The following is a 24846-nucleotide window of genomic DNA, read 5'->3' as shown; positions in this document are numbered from 1 at the left end:
CCTTAAAATAATAAGGAGCATATATTTAAAACCTTCAGTAAACATCATATGTAATGGCGATAAACTAGAACCTTTCCCTGTAAGATCAGGAGTGAAACAAGGTTGCCCAGTATCACCATTACTATTCAATATAGTACTAGAAACGCTAGTCTCGGCAATAAGAGCCGAGAAAGAGATTCAAGGAATTAGAGTAGGAAATGAGGAAATCAAATGATCACTTTTCACAGATGACATGATGATATACTTAGAGAACCCCAAAGACTCTGCTAAAAAGCTATTAGAAATAATTCAGAGTTTTAGCAAGGTTTCAGGATACAAAATAAATCCACATAAATCCTCAGCATTTTTATACATTACCAACACAATCCAACAGCAAGAGATACAAAGAGAAATTCCATTCAAAATAACGGTCGATAGTATAAAATATTTGGGAATATATCTACCAAAGGAGAGTCAGGAATTATGTGAGCAAAATTACAAAACACTTGCCACAAAAATAAGACATTCAGTGCTCTTGGATAGGCCGAGCGAATATAATTAAGATAACAATATTCCCTAAACTAATCTATTTATTTAGTGCTATACCAATCAGAATTCCAAGAAACTATTTTAATAACCTAGAAAAAATAACAACAGAATTCATATGGAACAACAAAAGGTCGAGAATTTCAAGGGAAGTAATGAAAAAAAAAATTAAGTGAAGGTGGTCTAGCTGTACCTGATCTAGAACTGTATTATAAAGCAACAGTCACCAAAACCATTTGGTATTGGCTAAGAAATAGACTAGTTGATCAGTGGCATAGGTTAGGTTCACAGGGCAAGGTAGTGAATAAAAATAGCAATCTAGTGTTTGACAAACCCAAAGATCCTAAATTTTGGGATAAGAATTCATTATTTGACAAAAACTGCTGGGAAAACTGGAAATTAGTATGGCAGAAACTAGGCATGGACCCACATTTAACACCACATACTAAGATTAGATCAAAATGGGTCCAAGATTTAGGCATAAAGAACGAAATCATAAATAAATTGGAGGAACATGGGATGGTTTACCTCTCAGACTTGTGGAGGAGGAAGGAGTTTGTGTCCAAGGGAGAACTAGAGACCATTATTGATCACAAAATAGAAAATTTTGATTACATCAAATTAAAAAGTTTCTGCACAAACAAAACTAATGCAAACAAGATTAGAAGGGAAGTAACAAATTGGGAAAACATTTTTACAGTTAAAGGTTCTGATAAAGGCCTCATCTCCAAAAATACACAGAGAATTGACTTTATAAGAAATCAAGCCATTCTCCAATTGATAAATGGTCAAAGTATATGAACAATTTTCAGATGATGAAATTAAAACTATTTCCACTCATATGAAAGAGTATTCCAAATCACTATTGATCAGAGAAATGCAAATTAAGACAATTCATTACACACCTGTCAGATTGGCTAAGATGACAGGAACAAATAACGATGAATGTTGGAGGGGCTTTGGGAAAACTGGGTCACTGATGCATTGTTGGTGGAGTTGTAAAAGAATCCAACCATTCTGGAGCGCAATCTGGAATTATGCCCAAAAAGTTATCAAAATGTGCATACCCTTTGACCCAGCCATACTACTACTGGGCTTATATCCCAAGGAAATACTAAAGAAGGGAAAGGGACCTGTATGTGCCAAAATGTTTGTGGCAGCCCTTTTCATAGTGGCTAGAAACTGGAAAATTAATGGATGTCCATCAATTGGAGAATGGTTGGGTAAATTATGGTATATGAATTTTATGGAATATTATAGTTCTGTAAAAAATGATCAACAGGAGGAATACAGAGAGGCTTGGAGAGATACATCAACTGATGCTGAGTGAAACGAGCAGAACTAGGGGATCAATATACACTTCAACAATGATACTGTATGAGGATATATTCTAATGGAAGTGAATATTTTCAACATAGAGAAGAGCTAATCGAATTCCAATTGATCAATGATGGACAGAATCAGCTACATCCAGAAAAGGAACACTGGGAAATGAGTGTAAACTGTGAGCATTGTTTTTTTGTTTGTTTTTTGTTTTTGTTTTGTTTCTTTTCCCAGATTATTTTTACCTAGTGAATACAATCCTTCCTTTGCAACAACAACAACAACAAAATTCAGTTCTGCACATATATATTGTACCTAGGATATACTATAAGATATTTAATATGTATGGGAATGCCTGCCATCCAGGGGAGGGGGTGGAAGGAAGGAGGGGAAAAACTCGGAACAGAAGGGAGTACAAGAGATAATGTTGTAAAAAAAATTACCTATGCATATGTACTGCCAAAGAAAATGTTATAATTATAAAAATTAATTAAAAAATGCTTAATAAAAAATAAAAAATAAATAAATAAAAGCCTAAAAAAAAAAAGAATGAACTACCCAAATCATAACAGCAAAACTGTAAATTTTAAAGATATAATGCAAATAATTTTTTAACTTTTGAAAATTCCTATCACTTATAGTAGATAAAACTGTTATGAATATGATGATATTTATGTTCATTTTGTATAATCAAGATGTACTATAGCATATTTCTAAGTATTTTCTAGGACTTTTATTTTTTTAAAAAATTTGGCCATGTAGAAAAATGGCCTCCTATTCAAAAGATACAGATTTTAGTCTCAGCTCTATCATAAACTAGCACTTTGGAGAAGTTACTAAAGTCTCTGGGCCTCACACACTGATCTTGACATTAAGGTGAAGAAACTTTCAGGAATTCTTTTAACCAGCAAGCATAGTTGCAAGCAATTGATACATATCATATTTTGATGATGCTTGGTCATAACATAGCTATGGTCAAGGTCAAAACAAGTGAGTTTAAAGATGAAATGAATGAAAATTTATGTTTCAACAAGTTGAGATATTCATTCTCCATTCCTGATACTTGTTACAAAATGTTTCACAATCTAATTATGCTCCATCAGCTTTAAATGATCAGGTCTATATATCAGTAGGCAATAGAGAATTTGTGTTGGAGAACTTAAATAACAGTTACATAACTTTGATAGTTGGAAGCAATCTCATAAACCACCTAATTCAATCCATAAATCAAAAAACAATCTGTAATAATAATAATGCTAATGCTAATAATGATGACATGGTGCCGTAAGATTTACAAAGCAGTGCTTTGTATTATATATCATATATATATATATAAAATATATAATAATAAAATATTATTTTATTTGACCCTCATAGTCACCCTGGATAGTCTATAATATTATTATCCCCATTTTAAAGATGAGCAAACTAAGGAAAACAGGCTAAATTTCTTGCCTAGGGCCACACAGCTACTAAGCTGCAGAATCCATTCAACCTTTGCTCGAAGACTTCCAGTAAAGAAGAGACCTTTATTTCTTCTACCTTCTGAGGAAGTCTATCTACTCAAAAAGAGCTCTGAGAAATCTTTCTTCTTGCCACTTCACTCACTCCTGGTTCTGCCCTATGTAGCCAGACAGAACAAGTCTAAGCCATCTACTAAGGACAAGCCTCCAAATCCTTGTTGAAAGTTATAATGTCCCCATGTCTTCTTAGGTATCCCCTATTGCCTGCACTTTGAGTTCTGTGTGTGGAACAACCAGCAATGGGAAATGATGCCATGCTTTTACACTGATAATTGCCCTGGTATCATAGAGTCCTATAGGATTGGGTTCTCTATGTTGATCAACTATTTCCACTCTCATCCCATGAAGAGAGAGAATTTTTTTCTGTAAATAAACCACTAGAATTTTCTTCTTTTCTCAAGGAGTTCAGTTTTCAGAGTTTCCATTTCAGCCCACTAGAAACTTTAATATCCTGTATATGTTGATGTCCCCTTGAACTTGAAAGTTATCAACTTCAATTCTTAAACCTCTTTAAATGAAAATTGAGGCAGCTAAGTTACACAAAGCATAAAACTCTGAATGTGGAGTCAGGAAGACCTCAGCTTAAACTCTACTGAGACCCTTAGCTGTGTGACCAAGCAAGTCACTTTAATTTCACTCAGCCTCAATTTCCTAATCAGTAAACCAAGGAAAATAACAGCATTACTTCACAGAGTAATTCTGAGGATCAAATAAGATAACAAATATAAAGCACTCTGCAAACTTAAAAGCATTTAAATTCTAACAATTGTTATAATTTTCATTATGTTTATTTTAAATCAGAATACTCAAAAAGATGATCACATCTAACTGCTCACTATCACTCCTAACTGCAACCTCCATGATCTTAAACTCTAAAAATTTTCTCTTTGATTTTGTATAACTTTCTATCCTTTCATCTTTCCTTCTGCATAATTGCTAATCTATTTTGCACTTTCACCATGTCTTCAAGCTTTCTATTCACTCCTGTTTTACCAGTCTATTACTCCTATTCTGCCATATCCCTTCAGTCTTGACTTTATGAGTAAATTGTCAGGTCAGTTATATGTAACTGAACCCTGTAACACTGAACCCACTGTCCCCTTTACCATTCAAACTTTGCTAGATTCCAATCCTGGTTACCCCCAACATGTACCTTCTCCACTTTTACTCCTGCTTGCTTCTGAAAAAAAATCATATTACTATGCCAACTAGGTCAATTATAAATTAATTTGATATGATCTCAATTGTACATCATTGCTTTTATTCTTCTCTGGTAGATCATACAAATTCCTTAGAAGATATTCTAAAGGTCTTAAAGGTCCAATATCACCACCTTTTTCCTATTCCTTCCAGGGATTCCCCTCATACTTTCCTGAGGAAATAGAGGCCCATCCATCATGAGCTCCTTCATGTTTCCCTTTTAAACATCACAAAACCCCTTCATATCATCTGCCAAAGGAAATCTTTCTCCAACATTTTTTCCCAACTAGGGAAGTTTTTTAAAATTCTATTTTTATTCACTTTGAATGCAAAAGCATTTTACCAGCTTATATCAAGATCACATAATGTGAACGATTTATCAATCCTGCTTTACCTATAAACCCATCCCCTTCTAGATATGCATTGTTCATTCCTTAAAGAACTGTATGAAATTCAAAGTCTAACAATCAGTCAATAAATGTCAAAAGCAGGATTTGAATCCAGATTTTGCTGCCTCCACTAAGCAAAAATTGTTTTTATTTTATTAGTTTAGGAACTTAAAAGAACTTTAGAAATTACCTAGTCCAATGCCTTATTTTAAAGGAATTTGAGGCCCAAGAATATATAAAAATAATTCAATTATATAATGTTTAGAGACTAAGTAAGGAAGAATAGAAGTTTCATTGCAAGAGGAACTTAGCAATACTAGTCAATATAAAGACAAACTTATTAAAAATATTTTCAATTTTTCAAAAGTAATTCTTGAAAAACCAAGGAAAAAAACAATTTTTCCTTTCTAATTTTTCTTTTGATCCAACATAATTCCACTCTGAGTTATAAATTTTAAAGCTAAAATGTATTAGGAATTACATTGCTAGTTGAAAATTAATCAGAAATTATGATAAAAATACATTTGAAATGACCATGTAAATCTCTAGGAACATATCTTGTCACTTAAAATAATTTACTACGAAAGTAAAATATGACATCAAATTATCTTCTGGGGCAGTACTATTGCCTAGTAACTAAAACTCATAATATTTTTTTTTGGTCTATTCTCATTATAAATAAATGAAAAAACACAACTAAGCACTTTCCATGTGCCAGGTACTGTATTATGTATTACTCTCTGGGGACAAAAAATTATAAAGATTAGACTGTTTCTGCCCTCAAAGGGCTACTATTCTAATAAAAGAATTACAAAGTATGAAAGGACTGTTAAACACTAAAAGATGCTCTGATGTGAGAAGTCAAAGGGATTATACATGAAGTCATAATGCAAACACTTATACAAGGTGGATCATACCACCTTGAAAGAATAGAAAACTTAGTTCGCTTAGTTTTCTAAAAAACAGTTGCACAAAATCTCTGAAGCTTGGGATAATACAGCTTCTAGCCTGGAAACACAACTAGCCCTACTTTAATAAAGAATTAAAAAGTCGAGTAAAAGGATGAGGAAAATGAGCAAACAACAAAAAATGACCTTGATCACAGAAAGTTACACAGAAAGTAACAAGAAAGATCAAAACACACTCAGAGGAAGATAGAGTCAAAGTTTCTACATCCAATGCTTCCAAGAAAAAAATAAGAATTGGTCCCAGGCTGTAGTAATGAGAGTGATGCAAAAGTACAGAAAGTTAATGAGGAGAAGAATGTATTAAAAAAGCAGTTGGTCAAATGAAAAAGGAGATACAAAAGCTCAATAAGGAAAATAATTCCTTAAAAATTAGAGCTGAAACAATACTGTATGAGGATGTATTCTGATGGAAGTGGAAATCTTCAACATAAAGAAGATTCAACTCACTTCCAGTTGATCAATGATGGACAGAAATAACTATACCCAGAGAAGGAACACTGGGAAGCGAATGTAGATTGTTAGCACTACTGTCTGTCTACCCAGGTTACTTATACCTTCGGAAGCTAATAATTAATGTGCAACAAGAAAAAGGTATTTACACACATATATTGTATCTAGGTTATATTGTAACACATGTAAAATGTATGGGATTGCCTGCCATCGGGGGGAGGGAGTGGAGGGAGGGAGGGGATAATTTGGAAAAATGAATAAAAAAAAAATTAGAGTTGAACAAATGGAAGCTAATGACTTTATGAGAAATCAAGAATAAAACAAAACCAAAAGAAAAAGAAAACAAAGTGAACTATATCACTAGAAAAACAACTGACCTGGAAAAGATATCCAGGAAAGTTAATTAATGCATTTTATTTTGCTGTTTTCCTTTTTTTTTTTTTTTTTTTTCCTGAGGCTAGGGTTGAGTGACTTGCCAAGGGTCACACAGCTAGGAAGTGTTAAGTGTCTGAGACCAGATTTGAACTCAGGTCCTCCTGAATTCAAGGCTGGTGTTTTATCCACTGCGCCACCTAGCTGTCCCTAAGCTTTTTATTTTCAAAACATATGCAAGGCTAATTTTTCAACACTGACCCTTGCACAGCCTTATGTTTCAGATTTTCCCCTCTTTTTCTCCACCTCCTCCCCTAGATGGCAAGCAATCCAATATATGTTAAATCTAATATGTGTTAACATATTTATACAATTATCTTGCTGCACAAGAAAAATCAGATCAAAAAGGAAAGAAAATGAGTAAGAAAACAAAATGCAAACGAACAACAACAAAAAGTGAGAATGTTATGTTGTAATCCACATTCAGTTCCCACAGTCCTTTCTTTGAGTATAAATGGCTCTCTATCACAAGATCATTGGAACTGGCATCAATCATCTTACTGTTGGAAAGAGTCACATTCGTCATTATTGATCGTCCTATAATATTGATATTGCTGTGTACAATAATCTCCTAGTTCTGCTCATTTCACTTAGCATGAGTTCATGTTAAGTGTCTGCAGACCTCTCTGAAATCATCCTCCTGATCGTTTCTTATAGAACAAGAATATTCCATAACATTTATATACTATAACTTATTCAGCCATTTTCCAACTAATAGGCATCCACTCAGTTTCCAGTTTCTTGCCACTACAAAAAGGGCACATGTGGGTCCCTTTCCTTCCTTTAGGATCTCTTTGGGATATAGGTTCATAAAAGGGTATGCACAGTTTGATAACTTTTTGAGCATAGTTCCAAATTGCTCTCCAGAATAGCTGGATCTGTTCCACCAACAATATATTAGTGCAGGCCAGATAATTTAAAACTTATTGGTGCACTTGAAAGCCACAATGAAAAAAAAGAGCCTAAACATTATTTTTTTAGAAATTGTCAAGGTAAATTGTACTGACATTCTAGAACCAAAGAGTAAAATAGAAACTGAAAAAATCCACCAATCACTTGAAAGATATTTATCCCAAGACGAAAACTCAGAAACGTCATAGCCAAAATCTAAGGAAATTAATCTGAAAAAAAGATGTCAATTTAAAAATTTAGATTAAATACTACCACTGGAAATAATAGATTAAAAAAATCAATCCAATAAAAAAAGCAGAAAGCTGGAAAACAATTTTTATTGTCAGTGTTTCTGATAAAGGCCACATTTCTAAAATACACAGAGGAATGGAGTCAAATGTATAAGAATACAAATCACTGCCCAATTGATAAATGGTCAGAGGATGTGGACAGGGAGTTTCCAGGTTTAAAAAAAATTAAATCTATCTATAGTCATATGAAAAAATACTCTAAATCATTGATTAGAGAAATGCAAATTAAAACAATAAATTAAAACACCTCATACAATCAGACTGGCTAATGTAACAGAAAGGAAAATGATAAATGTTGGAGAAGATACGGGAAAATCGGGACGCCAATACATTGTTGGTAAAGTTGTGAATTGACCCAACCATTTTGGAAAGCAATTTGGAATTATATCCAAAGAGCTATATAAAACTTGTATAACTTTTGATTCAGTAGTACCACTAATAGGTCTATATCCCAAAAATATCATAAAAAGACAAAAGGACCCTTATGTACAAAAAAATATTCATAGCAGCTCTTTTTGTGGTGGCAAAGGACTCAATTGAGGAATGGCTGAACAAACTATGGCATATGAAAATAATGAAATATTATTGTTCCATAAGAAATGATGAGCAGGAAGATTTCAGAAAAACCTGGAAAGGCTTACATGAACTAATGCTGAGTGAAGTGAGCAGAACCAGGAGAACACTGTACTAAGTAACAGCAACTATACAATGATCAACTTTGATAGACTTGATTCTCCTCAGAAATACAATGATCTGTGACAATTCCAATAAATTCATGATGGAAAATGTTATTTATCCATATCCAGAGAAAGAATTCGAGTCTGAATGCATATCAAAACATAATTTTTCTATTTGTTTCTTGTGGTTTTTCCCTGATTCTTCTTTCAAAATATGACTAATGTGGAAATATGTTTAATATGATTGTACACATATAACTTTCATCAAATTTTGCCATATTGGGGGAAAAAACAGAAGCCAAGATCTTATAAAAGTGAATGTTGAAAATTATCTTTATATGTAATTGGAAAAATAAAATACTGTTTAGTTTTTAAAAAAAAACTCAAGAGTGGGGGGGAGGGGAATACAGGAATGGACAGACGGATATACCTGTTAGATGCATTGTAAGCCTAGCCAAGACTAAAAGATACTAATTGACCCACCTATGATATAGAGTTAGGACAACACAGAGAAGTCAACTATCTTGAAAATAGACAATGAATTGGGTTCAGAATTGAACAAATAGTAGATTATGTGTGCAAAATTTCAAAATTCTAACTGACCTCAAGTTTTTCCCTGAAAATAGTCCTATTTTTAAAAAAATAGTATTTTTCAAGTACAATATGGGTGCAGGTTACAAAACAGTAGTCGATAAAGAAATAAACTTAAGAACTACTCAAAGGATAAAAGAATAAATAGTAAATATGAACATGATGATACATTATGAAATTATAAAGGAATAATAAGATAATTATACATTTTATCAAAATATATATATAACTGATAGGCAATTGAATTTATTGGAGGAAATAAACAAGTATCACACAAAATGAGAACGCATGAACAAGTTATATATCATTGGAAAGAATATCCACTTTGACAATATTGCACACATATTTGCATATGTTATTTTTTGAAAATTAATTAAATTCTTGTCATTGAAGCATAAACATGGAATCTTAAGAAATTTTTTAAAATGTTAACAAAACACAAAAAATATTACTCCATTCACCTATTTTAGTGAGAACAAGACCGTGTGATATAAATTGTTTCAACTCACTGTCCTTCATATCTCAATATTTACAACAGGGAGTTTATAATCTTCTTTCCATAATGAACATCCTTGTCATTTTGATGAAAGCAGTTGACCCAATCTCTAAATAAATAGGATTACAAAGAAAACCAATTATATTGAATAAAGATGCAGTTTTTTCTCATCTTACTTTATGAAGCTCCTGAAATCTATTCATAAGTCCTTTGGGTAAAGAACCCCCGAAATACATTTTCATTTATCTTTTCTCCTTTGCCTAAAATATTCTCAGCTCTTCTTTAATATAAGAAAAATTTCTTTCAAATCTATATCTCTATTATTTAGCTAGTATTTATTTATTACCAGAATTCAATGAAGGAAGGAAAGAAGGAATGAAGGGAAGGAGAAAGGGAGGAAAGGAGAGAGGGAGGGAAGGAGAGAAAAAGAAGAGAGAAGGAAGAAAGGAGGGAAGGAGGGGAGGAAGGGAGGGAGAGAAGAAGAAAGGGAGGGAAGGAGAAAAGAAGAAAGAAAGGGGGGGAGGGAGGAAGGGAGGGAGGGAGAGAAAACATACATAATATATACTAACTGACACCACTTTTCATCCAATTCTTTTAACCCTTGCTAGTTTCTTCCCTGACCTATTCAAAATTTCTTATGGCACGAGTTATCCCAACTGTTGACTAATGGCTGGCTTTTTAAAATTGTCATCCTCCTCCATCTCTTGGTTTGAACAGTAACACTCCCTCTCCTTTGCAATAATACTCTATATCCATCATCTATCTGATCACTTCCATTACATTGTACAGAACAAGATATTCTAGCTCTTCAATCCCCTCCATGTATATCTTTTGTTGGCCTTTTTTCCTCAATCCTGTCCCTAAATGCAGGAGTAATATAATGCTTTAAAATTGCTCCTTTTTTTCTCCATTGCCAATAAAAATGCCCAAATATTTTCTAATGAAGAACAAAATGACATACTTATCAAATTTACAGAAGTCAAGATAAGATAGATAATTAATTCAATGCATATGAAAATAGAAATACAAAAAGATCACAAGCAGCTACATATAATAAACTAAGACTTCCAAATCTTCCTCTCTTACCCTAATTTCTTCCAAGTGTCCATATTTTAAAATTCTCAGAATTTTCATATGGACTTTCTCCTATACCAACCAACCTATATATACATATAATACACATACATACAGATACACATGCAATAAAATTCAATGTCTAATATGCACCTTCAAATATTAATAGGCTTATCTAAACAGAAAAGCAAACTATGACTTTGTGAAATTCTATTAGAGTTTTTTTTTAATTAACTTAAGGTGCCATACATCTAAATGGTGACAATTGTGTAAGTAATTATTAGACTTTTTTATGCTTTTTTGAGGAAGTATTTTTGAGAATGTTTTTTCTTTCAAAATTAAGTATAAGACATCTTATCAATATAAAAGTTAAATAGATTTTAACTTCAGGCACATCATTGTTAATCACATTTATTATGTTTCTTTTCTAATTCTATAATAAAAGTAATTTTACCTTTTTATATGTTCTTAAAGTTTTCAAAATGCTTTCACATATATTATCATTTGAACTTTAGGCTGCCAGACAAGTAAAATCTTGAGCTTTAATATCTGTTTAAGCTCTAGATCTATGATCTTATGAACATAGAAACTTTTTATTTCACAAAAGTAGAATAAGAATCTAATACAATAACAACCTTCATTTCCATGGTAAAACCTCAGTTGTGTAGACAAAGAAAACAGTGATAAGAATTTGTTTTTTACACAAATGCTAGAACCTGTTTTTAATGGAAAACCTAAAATTATATATTTCCTAACCTTTTTAGACTGTATTGTGCTACAGAAGTAGACCTGTATTGCTTAGCTTATCTCCATAGATCATGGCACACAGCAAATTCAATACTCAGATTTCCCTTTTTACTGGACTGGTTGTCATACTTTCCTCATGATATATAAATATGCCCTTAAGGGCTATATCTTGAAGTTCAGGTAAATGTTTGCCACCACCTACTGTCACACATAGATACATAAGAACACAGCCACTCTATCTCTGTTTCTAGTCATCTGACAAGGTGCCACTGTCACGGCTGCTCTTAACTGCTGGTCCCCATTACTTCCATTTCATGTCACTGCTGTTCCCACCCTGTCACTGTCTTTCTCCATTTGATTTTCTCCTTCCTTTTGCCTCCACTTTTCTTCTGTTATCTTTTCTATCTCTTGTTGCCTGTAACACATTTTTTAGTTTTTATATTAAAAAGTTGATCTTGTAGTAGTTGTCAATTTCTGTACTCCTTTGTTTTGATGCATCCAACAATTCCAGACCAAAATCAAAATTTCAATTTTATAAAATTACTGGTGAGGTCACTGTATAGAGACAGGGAAGAAAAGGAAAAAAATGCATAGAGAAAATAATGGTAAAATGGTATGAAAGGAGGCAGAGAGAGCTATAAAAATACAATGGCATTAATTCTATTCTTTGTATTACTATTCAAAATGCTTTCTGGACATCTGAAAAACCCACCATTAAATGATTCAAATTCACAAAGTTTTATGAACAATATTCATATAGAAGAGATTAAGAGAAGATAACTGATATAGAAAACTTTGGTAACTTTTATCAATAAATATTTTATTTGTACCTCTTTATTTTCTAATTGTATTAAAAAACAGTACTTTAAAAACAAGGAGAAAATGACAAAATATATGATCATATATTGAAAATATATAAAAGGGAACACTCTCTGAGGTGGTTTACTACCTTGGGTTACCAGACTTGGACAATACTTGTTAGGATTCTTACAAGGTGCTAAGTCACTGGAATGGATAGAGACAATAATTATCTAATTTAGCATGGTACTTAACAGTTCTCTAGTTCAGTAATATATTTACTAGAATTCCATGAGAGTCACACCTTGAAGAGAGCATACTTTTAAGGAGCTCCCACAAGCCCAGGGAAAACCCACAATCCCACACTCTTGGAGGCAGAGTCTGATTCATTTCCACTTCAACTTCTGTGCTGGCTGGAGATATTGGGAAGAAGAGAGGCTAGAGACATTAGGACAAGAGCTCTCCAAACCAAAGAGAGAGGAAGGCCTCCAGAAAGCTAGCTAGCCCCAAGTGAAAGAGACAAGACTTGAAGGAGAAAATAAAAGATCTGAAGATAAGATTTGGAAAGAGACAGTAAAGGACTTTAACTCCTGGCTGCATTTTGGGATTATTGAACTGAACTTATACTATGGCTGCCTCCAGAAGCTCCCCAAAAAACCTCCTCTCAGAGAACAATTACAATTTAGAGAAAAAGAACATTACAAATACTAATTAAAACATCTATGTATCTTGCTTCACACAATAGACATAAGTATGAAAAGTTTTATTTTTAATTATTACAATTCAAATATTTTAAATATATTATAAAAAATACTATTTATAAAATGACCACACTTTAACCCATCTTTATTGTAAATTAGCTCTTCTATTTTAGATTTGCTTAAGCAAAGTACCTATAGTAAGTACCTTAAATATCTATCATTTGTCTTAAAAATATACAGGCAAGCTCTACTATGGCAACAATTTACCCACTACAATGTAAACTAGGAGATTTACTGTCAAAATTTACAGCAACCTTATAACTACTAGTTTTCTTATTAATAATAGTCTGACAAAATAAACCCAAAGAAAAAGATTATATCCATCACATTAATCAATTGTGGCGGAGCTCATCCACAGTAGAAAGTGTATTAGATTTGGAATTAAAGAATCTAAATGAAAATTCTACCTCTGATGTTAACTACATATGTGACCTTGGGAAAGTCAATTAACTTCCTTGAGTATCAGTTTCTTTTCTTTTCTTTTCTTTCTTTCTTTCTTTTTTTTTTTTTTTTTTTTTTTTTTGACTATCAGTTTCTTATCTGTTAAATGAAGAAATTGTAATAATGGGCTCCAAACTACCACAGTCCTATGACAGTAAACAATGATTCAATGATCATAAAACTCTAAAATGTATGACTTTTTTATCTCTTCATATCCAAATTCATTTTATCTTTCCTTGAAGATTCTATCACAAAGATTTTATTTTCTCCATTCAATATTTCAGATATCATGAAAAAAATATAACTTTTCATCTGTCTTACTGTCCTCCACACACAGAACCATACTATTCTTTTTTTTTCTTTTTATTTACTTTTTTTAAAAAGTCTTTTATTTAAAAGATATATGCATGGGTAATTTTTTAGCATTGACAATTGCAAAACCTTTTGTTCCAACTTTTCCCCTCTTTCCCCCCACCCCTTCCCCATGACGGCAGGTTGACCAATACATGTTAAAAATGTTAAAGTATAAGTTAAATAAAATATATGTATACATGTCCATACAGTTATTTTGCTGTACAAAAAGAATCGGACTTTGAAATAGCGTACAATTAGCCTGTGAAGGAAATCAGAAATGCAGGTGGACAAAAATAGAAGGATTGGGAGTTCTATGTAGTGGTTCAGTCATCTCCTAGAGTTCTTTTGCTGAGTGTAGCTAGTTTAGTTCATTACTGCTCTATTGGAACTGATTTGGTTCATATCTCATTGTTGAAGAGGGCCCCGTCCATCAGAATTGATCATCATATAGTATTGTTGTTGAAGTATATAATGATCTCCTGGTTCTGCTCATTTCACTCAGCATCAGTTCATGTAGTCTCTCCAAGCTTCTCTGTATTTATCCTGCTGGTCATTTCTTACAGAATAATAATATTCCATAATATTCATATACCACAATTTATTCAGCCATTCTCCAATTGATGGGCATCCACTCAGTTTCTAGTTTCTGGCCACTACAAAGAAGACTGCCACAAACATTCTTGCACATACATGTCCCTTTCTCTCCTTTAAGATCTCTTTGGGATATAAGCCCAGTAGTAACGCTGCTGGATTTCCAAATAATTCTCCAGAATGGCTGGATGTATTCACAATTCCACCAACAATGCCATACTATTGTTTAACAAAAGCATTTCCTTTGATTAGAAAGCCTTCCCTACTTAAAAAAGAAATTACATATATATAAAACATACATATGTTTGTATTTATAGTAGTATTCAATACTACTAGAAACAACTATTAGGAAATATAAATAAATATATACATAGGTTCTCGATTTAAGAACTTTAAAAATCTAGTTGACAAGACTAAAATCATGAAACCCAAAATGATAAAGTCAACAATACAAAGTAAGAAATGTCAAAAGGCAATACAGAGTTGATTACTAAATGAGAGCTATAAGCAAGAAATTGCTATGAGTTTTTAGGGAAGGGTAGGTAGCTTAAATCATCTATACTTCATAAAAGACAAGAGCATTTGATTTTGAGACTTTGGGAAGGAAGGAGAAGCTGAATTTGGATAGGAAGAATACATGGAACAATGTTCTAGGGCAAAGATAACATGTAAGAAAAAGCTGAGGAAGGGAAAGAGAGAAGACATTAAGCTAGGTTTGGGAAAGCCCAATTTGGTTTAACTAAAAGATTTTTAAAGAGGAAAAATGAGAGAGAAGATTTTCAAAAAGAATGAGAAGCCCTTGAATTCCTGCCTCAGGGATTGGATCTGTGAATTTCTGAGCAGGACATATTTGGTAGTATATGCCTGAAAACTCTGTTCCTGAGGAATGGATGGATCTCTTGGATTCTGCAGTTCTAAGCTGCAGAACAGCTAAGAAAATTACTAGCATCTACAATAAGTCCAGCACCAATATGGAAAGCCTCTCAGGAACGGAGGGGGGGGAGGGGGGCGGCTGACAAATTACTTAAGAAGAGATGGATCCAGGACAGAAACAGAGCAGGTCAAAGCTTCTTTGCGATTAGTACTAGAATTAGTGGCCTCTGCATTTCTAATCTGGATGAGATAGGCAGAAAGGGGCAATGGGGAAACAAGTGGAGAAGGGAGCAAGGAGAAAGGAAAAGGAAAAGGAAAAAAACAAAACAAAACAAAAAACCCGGAGGGACATACCAGCTGAGAGTCTGTGAGTAGTTGTGTGAGATAACTACTTAGAATAATAGCAATGTAAATGAGAAAAATGGAATTGGACAAGGAAGAATTTATAGGATTTGCAGGCACATAACAGTAATAACCACCTTTCCCTTTTCTAAATAATCTTTTTTCTCAGAGATTTTTATGAAACTATACTCTTTTATGAAACTATATTTTTCTCTCTGTGACCTTTGCTTTTATTAAGTCTCCCTTGATGTTTCTTTAATCCATATCATAGCCCTTAACTGGGTCCCACAATCTCACTTGGTAATCTCATCAATTCCAAAAGGTAATTTTTAGTCTCTATGCAAGAGACAAGAGATCTTCAAGATCTACAAGAAAACTTAAGGCTCTCTTCTGAGCTCCAGTCCTTATCAAAAACTGAACATTTGAAAATAGATGCCCCATAAACATCCCCAACTCAACATGATCCCCAAAACCCACTTTTCCTTCCAAACTTCCCTATTTCTGTTGAGGTTACATGCTTCCTTTTGACCAGCAGGTTTTATATCTTGAAATTATTTTCAAATCCTCATTATTCTCCATTACAGTCCAATTACCTTGGCCATCTCCACATTTTTAACATGTCTTCTCTCTACTCACATGGCCATCACTATAACTTAGGTCCTCATCACTCCTTTTGCAAATCATCTGAACTACTGTAATAGTCATATATTTGGTCTTCCTGTCTCAAGCCTTTTCTTGGATATATCATCAACATAGCCGACAAAGTAATTTCCCTAAAATACAAGTCTGGGTATTGCCTCAAGGATCAAATATAAATGTCTTAGTTTGTTATGCATATCCCTTTAAAATCTGTCTTCAATCCACTTTCCTGGCCTTATTATACCTTACTCCTCTTCGTACCCAAAAAGCATTTATTAGGTGCCTACCATATGTCAGACACCATGCTAGGCACTGGAGATATCAAAAAAAAAAAAAAAAAAAAAAAAAAAAAAAAGTCTATCAGATTTTACAGCCTAATGAGCGAGACAATATACAAATGACTATAGACCATCAAGTTGCAAACAAAATGAATGGAGATAAAGGGAAGACACTAGCAAAAAAGAGAGATCAGGAAAGTCTTCCTGAAGAAGGTACGATTTTAGCAGGCATTTGAAAGAAACCAGGGAAACCAGGAAATTGAGACTGGGGTGGGGAGAGAAGAAGGGACCATTCCAAGTAGAGGTGACAGTGAAAATACAGTCTGGTGAAGAAGTCAGCATCACGGGATCACAGAATACTTGAAAAGGGAGTGAAGTATAAGAAGACTGTTAAGGCAGAAGGAGAGCAGTTTATAAAGAGTCAAAAACAGATTCTATATTTGGTCCTGAAGGTTAAAAGGAAGTCATTGGCATTACTGAACTGGGTGAGGTGTGAGATAAACTTGAAGATCAATATAACAACTGAATGAAGGATGAACCATAGTAGAGAGAGACTTGAGGCAGGCTTTTCCACAAAAGCTATTCCAGTAGGTCAGCTGTAAAATGATGAATAAGTTTGGGAGAGAATATTCAGTAGATGTGGCCTCAAAAGATCCACCAAGCAAACTTGAGAAGGAATGATCAAAAAAACAGGAAAAAAACTAGAAGAGAGAAGTGTCACAAAATAGTGACAGTATCAAGAATACTAGTAGTATCAAGGATAAAAAAACTACTAGCTTAAGGTAGCAAATTCTATTTTTGGAAGCTTGAGTTGTTATAAATAAAAAAAAATCCCCTATATAAATAAAGCTTTGAACTTTGATGGAATAAATGTGATTTACTATAAAATATATTCCTAGTTGCTATCTAAAGCAGTATTTGGGGGATTTATTATATTAATATTATATATATATATATATATATATAAAAACATATGTGTAATATATATAACATTATATTATTTAAAAGTATCTCCCACTGTATATACCTTGCTTACCCTCCTCCCTCTACCATATACAGGACAGAAATAATTCTCATTTCCTTTCTTCCATTAACATTTGCAAATTTTGACCCTCTGAGGTGAAATGTCTTTGGAGTGAACTAAAAGATAAATGTGGACTACAATATCTGACAGAAATACACCAGGTGAAGATTAAACCCAGACATCTAAAGACTAACTGTATTAGACATCTATAATATGATCTAGGGCAGTGGTTCTTAATTTGGGGTCTATGGACTTTAAAAAAAATGTTGGTTTGTAATCCAATGTGGTTTATTTAAGCATTATTGTAAGAAGGGATTTGTCGCAGGCACACATGTTAAAAATACCCTGACATAGGGGAAAGAATAGTCTGAGTCAAAAGACTGAGATACTAAAAATTTGGACCTCAGTTTCCTTACGTCTAAAAAAATGAAGAGATTGAACTGAATGTTCATTAATGCCTTATGCAGGTCTAATATCCTTAGATTCATCATCAAGAGTATAAGTAACTAACTTAAGGTTCTAATATTAGAAAATTTAATATGCAGAGTACCAGCCATCAAGTAGATTACAAAAGCAAATTTAGAGACTATATATTTGTAAATGCTAAAGACATGGCTTTATATTTATCATAGTAAAAATCATAATTATTGTAGTGGCTTATTCCATTCTTTAATCCTAAAGAACATTTTACTTATATCTGCAAGCATCAGGCTAATCTTAAATTTTCTGAGACAAGCAAATTCCAGACCAATTAAAATTTAAAGAGCTAAATCTCTTCATTTATGTTGTCTGCCCTTTACTATAGTACTATCTTCTGAAATTGGTACTATTAGTGCTTGGTTTTCTAAACCTATTTTTTTAAACTACAACTTTCACATTTCCTTTGGACATATTTCCCCTTTCACATTTCCAATTAAAAATAGTGATAGTAATAATTCAGATTAAAGTTGAACATACATATAATTCAGGATTCAGTTCAACATTTACTGAGTATCTACTATCTAAATCTAAAACACTGTGAATGCAAACAAGCATAAAAAGCCCAAAGAAAGAAGAATCTAATTAAATTAAAAAGTAAACTATTAGGCTAAGGTATCAACCTAGTAAGGGGAAAAACATTTTTCATAAGATAACAGAATCATAAAATCTTAAACAGTAAGATGGGATAAAGAGATTATAAATACTTATCATAATTTCTATCATAATGTCTATCACCAAAATTAACATACTTCCAAGCTTTCAACTGACAAAGCAAGAACTTATCTGCATGCACTTGTCAGCTCACACACATACCCTGCCACAGATTATGAAGTAGCTTATAAATTAAAATGAAGAAATGCCACAGGTTTCCAAATGTTATTTAAAATGGAGAAAAAACACAATCCTTTCATGAAGACAGTGACAATACAAATCCAGATACTGTTTTATGTACATATCTAATCTTTTAGTGAATAGGTGATACAAATTATAAACTAAAAAATAGTGCCTTTGAAAACTTCGCAAACAAATGGATGGCTTGACAAAACAGAGAATATATATAGAGAGACAGACTATATAATATAAAACAGTCCATTATTGCATCAATAAATCACTATTTCAATATTTTAACTTCATGTCACATTAATAACCATGAATAAAATACTATATTTTCAGAAAATGTACTAAAGTATAAAATGTGATAGGAAAAGCTGCCTAAAAAAAGGAAAGGAGGCATTTAATTTTTAATTATAAGTTATATTAAGATTCAAATATCTTAATATAAGAGTAATACAGAACTTAAATAATGCATAATTTAGTACAAAATCTTCCCAAATCTGGGCATAGTCACCAAGAGAAGGTAATCTTTTATTAGCTTCCAACATCTAGAGTTGGTTCTATTGAAAATCTCATGAAATGTTTCCTTACTGTAAGTCAAAGGTGATTTTTAAATTTTATTTTAAATTTTTAAATTTAAATTCTTAATTAATTAAAATATTTTAATTATTTTAAAAAATTAGCAATTTATAAACAGATAGGTATACATACACCTATAATGTGTGTTCTTTTAATATAAAACCTTGACATCCGGATAATTCTCAAATTTAATGATAAATTAAACTATAAAACTTTCTGTTTATAGTCTCTCTCTATTAATGATGTATTTTACAATTACAAGAAGGTACTAAGAATTGAAACTTAAATGAAATAGATATTCAATAAATATATCATTAACATACATTAACTCAGATAATATTTTCCCACCTTACTAATGTTATTTAAGGATCCTATTCCAGAAATCTATAAATCTATAAAATTCATTGATCTTGCAATCTAAGGGCAAATGTGTTGCCTTAGAATGTAAACCTATTGTTTCTTTATTTTTAATCACAAAAATTCTTTTCAAGTACAAATTTTTGAAAAATTTAAACACTTCTTGAAATGCAAATTACTTAACTAAGCAGTTAATTTCCCTTCTCTTACCACCCTTTTAAATGAACAGCTAATTTCTTTGGGAAGACACTGTAGCTTGAAGGAGATTCTTTGTTTCATACTTTAAAAGCTTATTTAAATATTGGTTTAATAAATAAGTACTAGAATTAATGATCTATTGCTATACTCCATAAAAATCCTTAAGGTGGTCGAAAGTGTTGGTATATGTTTGGGGCAAAGTTGGGACAAGACACAGTAGAATCTGAATGATTAGAGATGGAATATTCACGAGCTGATATCTGACTGTAAACATAAGAAATAAGCCTAGGATAATATTTTGTTATTATAAGAGTTGTTCAAGTCAACTTACAAATCCTAAAAATGGACTGAAAAATACTTTTTAGACAATTTTAGAGATGACACCTTTATGTGTTATGTTATTTGAGTAAGACCATTAAGTAATGCTTGTAAGAAATCTAACAGTTCCTGATCCATTCCACTCCATCCCTAAGAAGCCAAAAATCAGGTTTTCACTGCTTTATTCGTGGGTACGTTTTAAAAACATACTACAGGAATTTAATTTGTGATTAGTTGACACTGTCCCCAAATACCTTCCATCTTATCAATCAAGGACCAAGGTAAGAAATACACAGGGAAAAAACAACTTAAGTATGACTATACGAACCACATACAAAATTTCTACGGTCTTTCTCATTTTGAAAGAAATAGTGATTTAAGGTATGGGGCAAACTCTTAATTAAAATTATCAATGCTTTTTAAAAAATGACACAAAAGGAAGTTTCCATAACAACAATTGAAGGAGATGCCTTATGCAAGCTTCCTTTCAAGAACAGCAAATCACTGTTACTAGTGTGTCACAGTTTCACAAAACACCAAAAAATAATTTCAACCACAGATTCATACAATAGTTTTTTTTTTTAATTAAGTACAAATTAGCTGGATAGAGAAACCAACTCTTTCCCAAGTTCACTTAAAAGGAGAATACCTTACATCGGACCACACGATTTTCTCGAACTAATTCATTCTCGCTCTCGCTTCTACAACTACCGTACTCCACCTGCACCAATAAGTTCAGAACTTCACCTTATATAGTAGCACACTTTTCACCAAAGTCTAACTATGTCCAGTTAAGCCGTCATCCAAGAAGAAACCCTGGGTTAATTTTTTTTTTTTTAAATTACTGAAAAGGTAATTAAGTACAAAGTCTGGGTGTGGGGGAGGGGGGTAAAAGGAAGGATGGCTGGTTGGGATGTTCCTGAAGATGGACGGAGCCATATGGACAGAGAAACCAAGAAGCTTGTTAGTTTCCAGAGATAAAAATCAGCGCGTTCTTTCCCTTATACCAGGCTGACCTCTGGCCTCGAAACTTACAATTATTCCATCCCATTTTCTTCGGAAGCTCAATGTGCTTAGAGGGGAACTTGACCATGGGAGAAATCTGGAGAAACAACAAAGTGAGGGTATTTCCCTTCTACCTCCCCCATCCTCCGGGACTGTCACCGAGGTGAGGTGGGGGCGTTGAGGACCGCCGAGCTTGCCCTCTTTCCAGCCTCCCAAATCGCCGAGCTCGAGGAGTCTCTGCGGGATGTGAGGGGTCTGACCTCTCTGCTTCCCCCTCTCCGGACCCCCACCGCCCCATCTCGCCCTCCCGTTACTCACCCGCGGGCGGGCGGCGGAGCCGGCGCCGCTACTTCTGCATCCTCCCGTGGGCGGTGCGGCCGCTCTGCAGCCGACCGAGCTCTGGCTCCGTGGCTCCCGGAGCCGGCCCGAGCGAGTAAGGAGCGAGGGGGGAAGGGAGGCAGAGCCCGGGCAGGGACCCGCCGCCGCCGCCGCCTTGGCTTTCGCTCCACACTCCCCGGGCTCCCGAGGCCACGACAGGCCCGCCTCCCCCCGCCTCCTTCCACGGTCCCTCCTCCCCCTCGCCGCGAGCCCGGCTTTTGCTTGACCGCTGCCTCCCCGGGCTCTTCGGCTTCGGTTCCCGGGCCCTCAGGCAACGGTAACGGCCCCCGCAGCAAGCGGTGGCGGCCGAGCCTCAGACTCGACAGCTGTGACTGCGGCGCGCGGGGGCGGCGCCTGCACGCAGCACAGCTGGGGGCGCTGCTCCCCGGGGCCCCGCCCCCGTCTCCCCCTCCCCCTCCCACCCACCCACACACCCTCGCGGCTCCACCCGACTCGCTCCCTCCTACTCCAGCCGACTCCCTCTACAACCACAACAGGAAGCTTGGAGCGCGCCCCCGCCTCACTCTCTCCCTACTACTTCCCTCCCTCTCCTACTCTAGTCCCGTCGGCGCGCGCGCGCCCTGAGCCGGGAGAACCAAAGGGAGGCTCGTGCGCGCCCTGGGGGCCTTTCCAGGCGCGCTCCGCGGCGCAGCGGGGGTCGGACGCGGTGGGTGGTGCTTCCAGAGGGACTCCCCCGACTTCCCTCACCTCCCCCCCTCCAGTCCCGGGGCAGATCTTGAAAGGTCATTTAAGTCTCCAATGAGAAGGAAGAAATGGAGAAAAGAGCTCTAGGAGCTCGGTCAGTGAGGGGCTGCTCGCCTTCAGGGGACCGAGAGAAAAAAGAATTGAGCCGAGGGTTTGGAAGGCTCTGAGGGACTGCGGGAGACTCGACTAGTCCAGATGAAGGCTGTGCAGAAGTTCCAAAGACTCGTGTGCAATAAATAAAAAATAAATAAACAAATAAAAAATCTGTCAATAAGACCAACACATATATTGTTAATTAATAACAGTAATATCAAGTGGCGAGTGGAGAAAAGCGAAGGCGCATCCGTTCTACTCACGGTAGTGCTGCGTACACGAACATCTTCAGGGCTATGCATTTTATATAGGGTTCCAGAGACAAGACCATTCTTTTGCTTGTTGGGGGAGGGAGGAGGAAGGGGGTTTGCCTGAAATTGTCCTATATCTCTCCCCTGCCACCTTTCCAGCCCCATGTTTTAAAAGTTTTATTCCCCCTGAGTTTCGAGGGTCCTGGTATGGTTTATTACTCTTTATCTAGATAGAAATAATCAGGCACCGCTACTTCTTAACGGGTGTGCGAGCCAGGGGCTCCTTTTTTCCCGCGCTAAACCTGGCCCCCGCGCCCTGAGACTGCAGAGTTAAAGAGGGCACTCTAATTTCTCTGATCTATTAAGGTTCCACGCTAGTTGGCCCATGGACGTGGCCTTGCTGTAGGTGAGGGCAAACTTTCCTGTGGGAAGGATACTTCGGTTTGAGAGGACAGGCAGGACATTTCTCCTTACTGAGAATTTCCTGGAGCCATCTAGTCTTGCCTGTAAAGTAAGGCGTGGCTAGGCTATTATTTGTGTGAAGAAGAAACGGATCCCTTAATGGTGTAAGATTTTTCCTCTGTGCATTGTTCCCATTTCCGCAGTTTCACTTGGCCACTGTGTGCTCCCAAATAATGAACAAGATGAAATTAGCTGAAGAGCGTTTGATGGTGCAGAATCACGGGGGAAGATGTTTACCCTTGATGCTGAATACTTTTGATAATTAATTCTTGCAGTGTTCAGAAATGTGCCAGATGGAATTGATGGCATGCAAATTACAGGGGTACTGGATACACACCTTCCTCTGGAGACCTGATTTTTTTTTTAATAATTAGAGAGGGAGACATTAAAATTTCAAAGCATAACAGTCCCAGGAGGTTAGTTTCTAGAGACATTAGTCCATGAAGTAGCCCTGTAGTGAATGCAATTCTGTGGCAGCTTCTACAATGGCAAAGCTAGGCATGGTTTCCCAAACTTTTCCTGTTGCTATAATTGTGAAATAAAGTGCCATAGATTGTTTTGTTCAATTAAAAAACAGTTTAAAAATAGTTCCTACAGGGGAGGTTAAAAAAAAAAAGAGCCCGAGACTATTCTCTACATTGTAGTTATATGCTTGAGCTGAGTGGATTTTCTTCCCTGGGCCTGTCATTTCCAAGGATTATTCTTTTTTCTTTTTTTTTAATATTTTAATAGTTTTTATTTACCAGATATATGCATGGGTAATTTTATAACATTGACAATTGCCAAACCTTTGGTTCTAATTTTTCCCCTCCTTCCCCCCTCCCCCAGATGGCAGGTTGACCAATACATGTTCAATATGTTAGAGTGTAAATTAAATACAATATATGCATACATGTCCATACAGTTATTTTGCTGTACAAAAAGAATTGGAATTTGAAATAGTGTACAATTAGCCTGTGAAGGAAATAAAAAATGCAGGTGTGTTAACTCCCGCTGCTCACCTCAGCAGGGTCAACTAGCGTCTTACCTTCACCAGGTCTTCGGACTTCACAGCTTCGATTCTCTGAATCAAAGAACGACCTCAAGAGGTCCCCCACAGAACACCCGATACACACGAATATACAGCAACAAATCTTTATTCTACTACATTACTTCACTACATAGAGTTCCCTATATCCCAATGCTCAAATCCTAAAGCATAATGAATCTAATCTGCTACTCCTCCCCTTTCTGCAACCCCTTTTTCTATAGTCCCCAGGTCACACGTCAGAGAGTCAGAGCCAGGTGCATAATCAATCAAGAGTGAGGAGGGCTTCCACCTCATTGGATGAGGCTTACTCAATGCCGTCCATGCTCTGTTGGGCTCAGGCAGAGTAAGCCTTCAAGTGCCTCAAACTCTGCTCTTGAGATTTGCCCTCACCCTAACACAGGCGGACAAAAATAGAGGGAATTCTATGTAGTGGTTCATAGTCATCTCCCAGAGTTCTT

General features: G+C 35.2%; 1 protein-coding gene across 2 annotated transcripts in view; it reads right to left on the bottom strand.

Annotated features, from left to right (window-relative positions):
• Positions 1-24566, bottom strand: part of LIFR (LIF receptor subunit alpha) — an 88772-nt gene extending 64206 nt beyond the window's left edge. Inside the window, exon 1 of one of the 2 annotated variants that reach the window (XM_074282624.1) lies at positions 24386-24566. The gene's annotated coding sequence lies outside the window, so the exon portion shown is untranslated. Of the gene's footprint in view, positions 1-21787; positions 22181-24385 lie in introns of those variants that run through there. The other variant, XM_074282623.1, reaches the window with a different exon arrangement.
• Between the last annotated feature and the right edge of the window lie 280 nt (positions 24567-24846).

The sequence above is a fragment of the Sminthopsis crassicaudata genome, chromosome 1 (assembly GCF_048593235.1).
Source record: "Sminthopsis crassicaudata isolate SCR6 chromosome 1, ASM4859323v1, whole genome shotgun sequence".
Lineage (NCBI taxonomy): Eukaryota > Metazoa > Chordata > Mammalia > Dasyuromorphia > Dasyuridae > Sminthopsis > Sminthopsis crassicaudata.
This window is presented reverse-complemented; position numbering and strand designations above follow the sequence as displayed.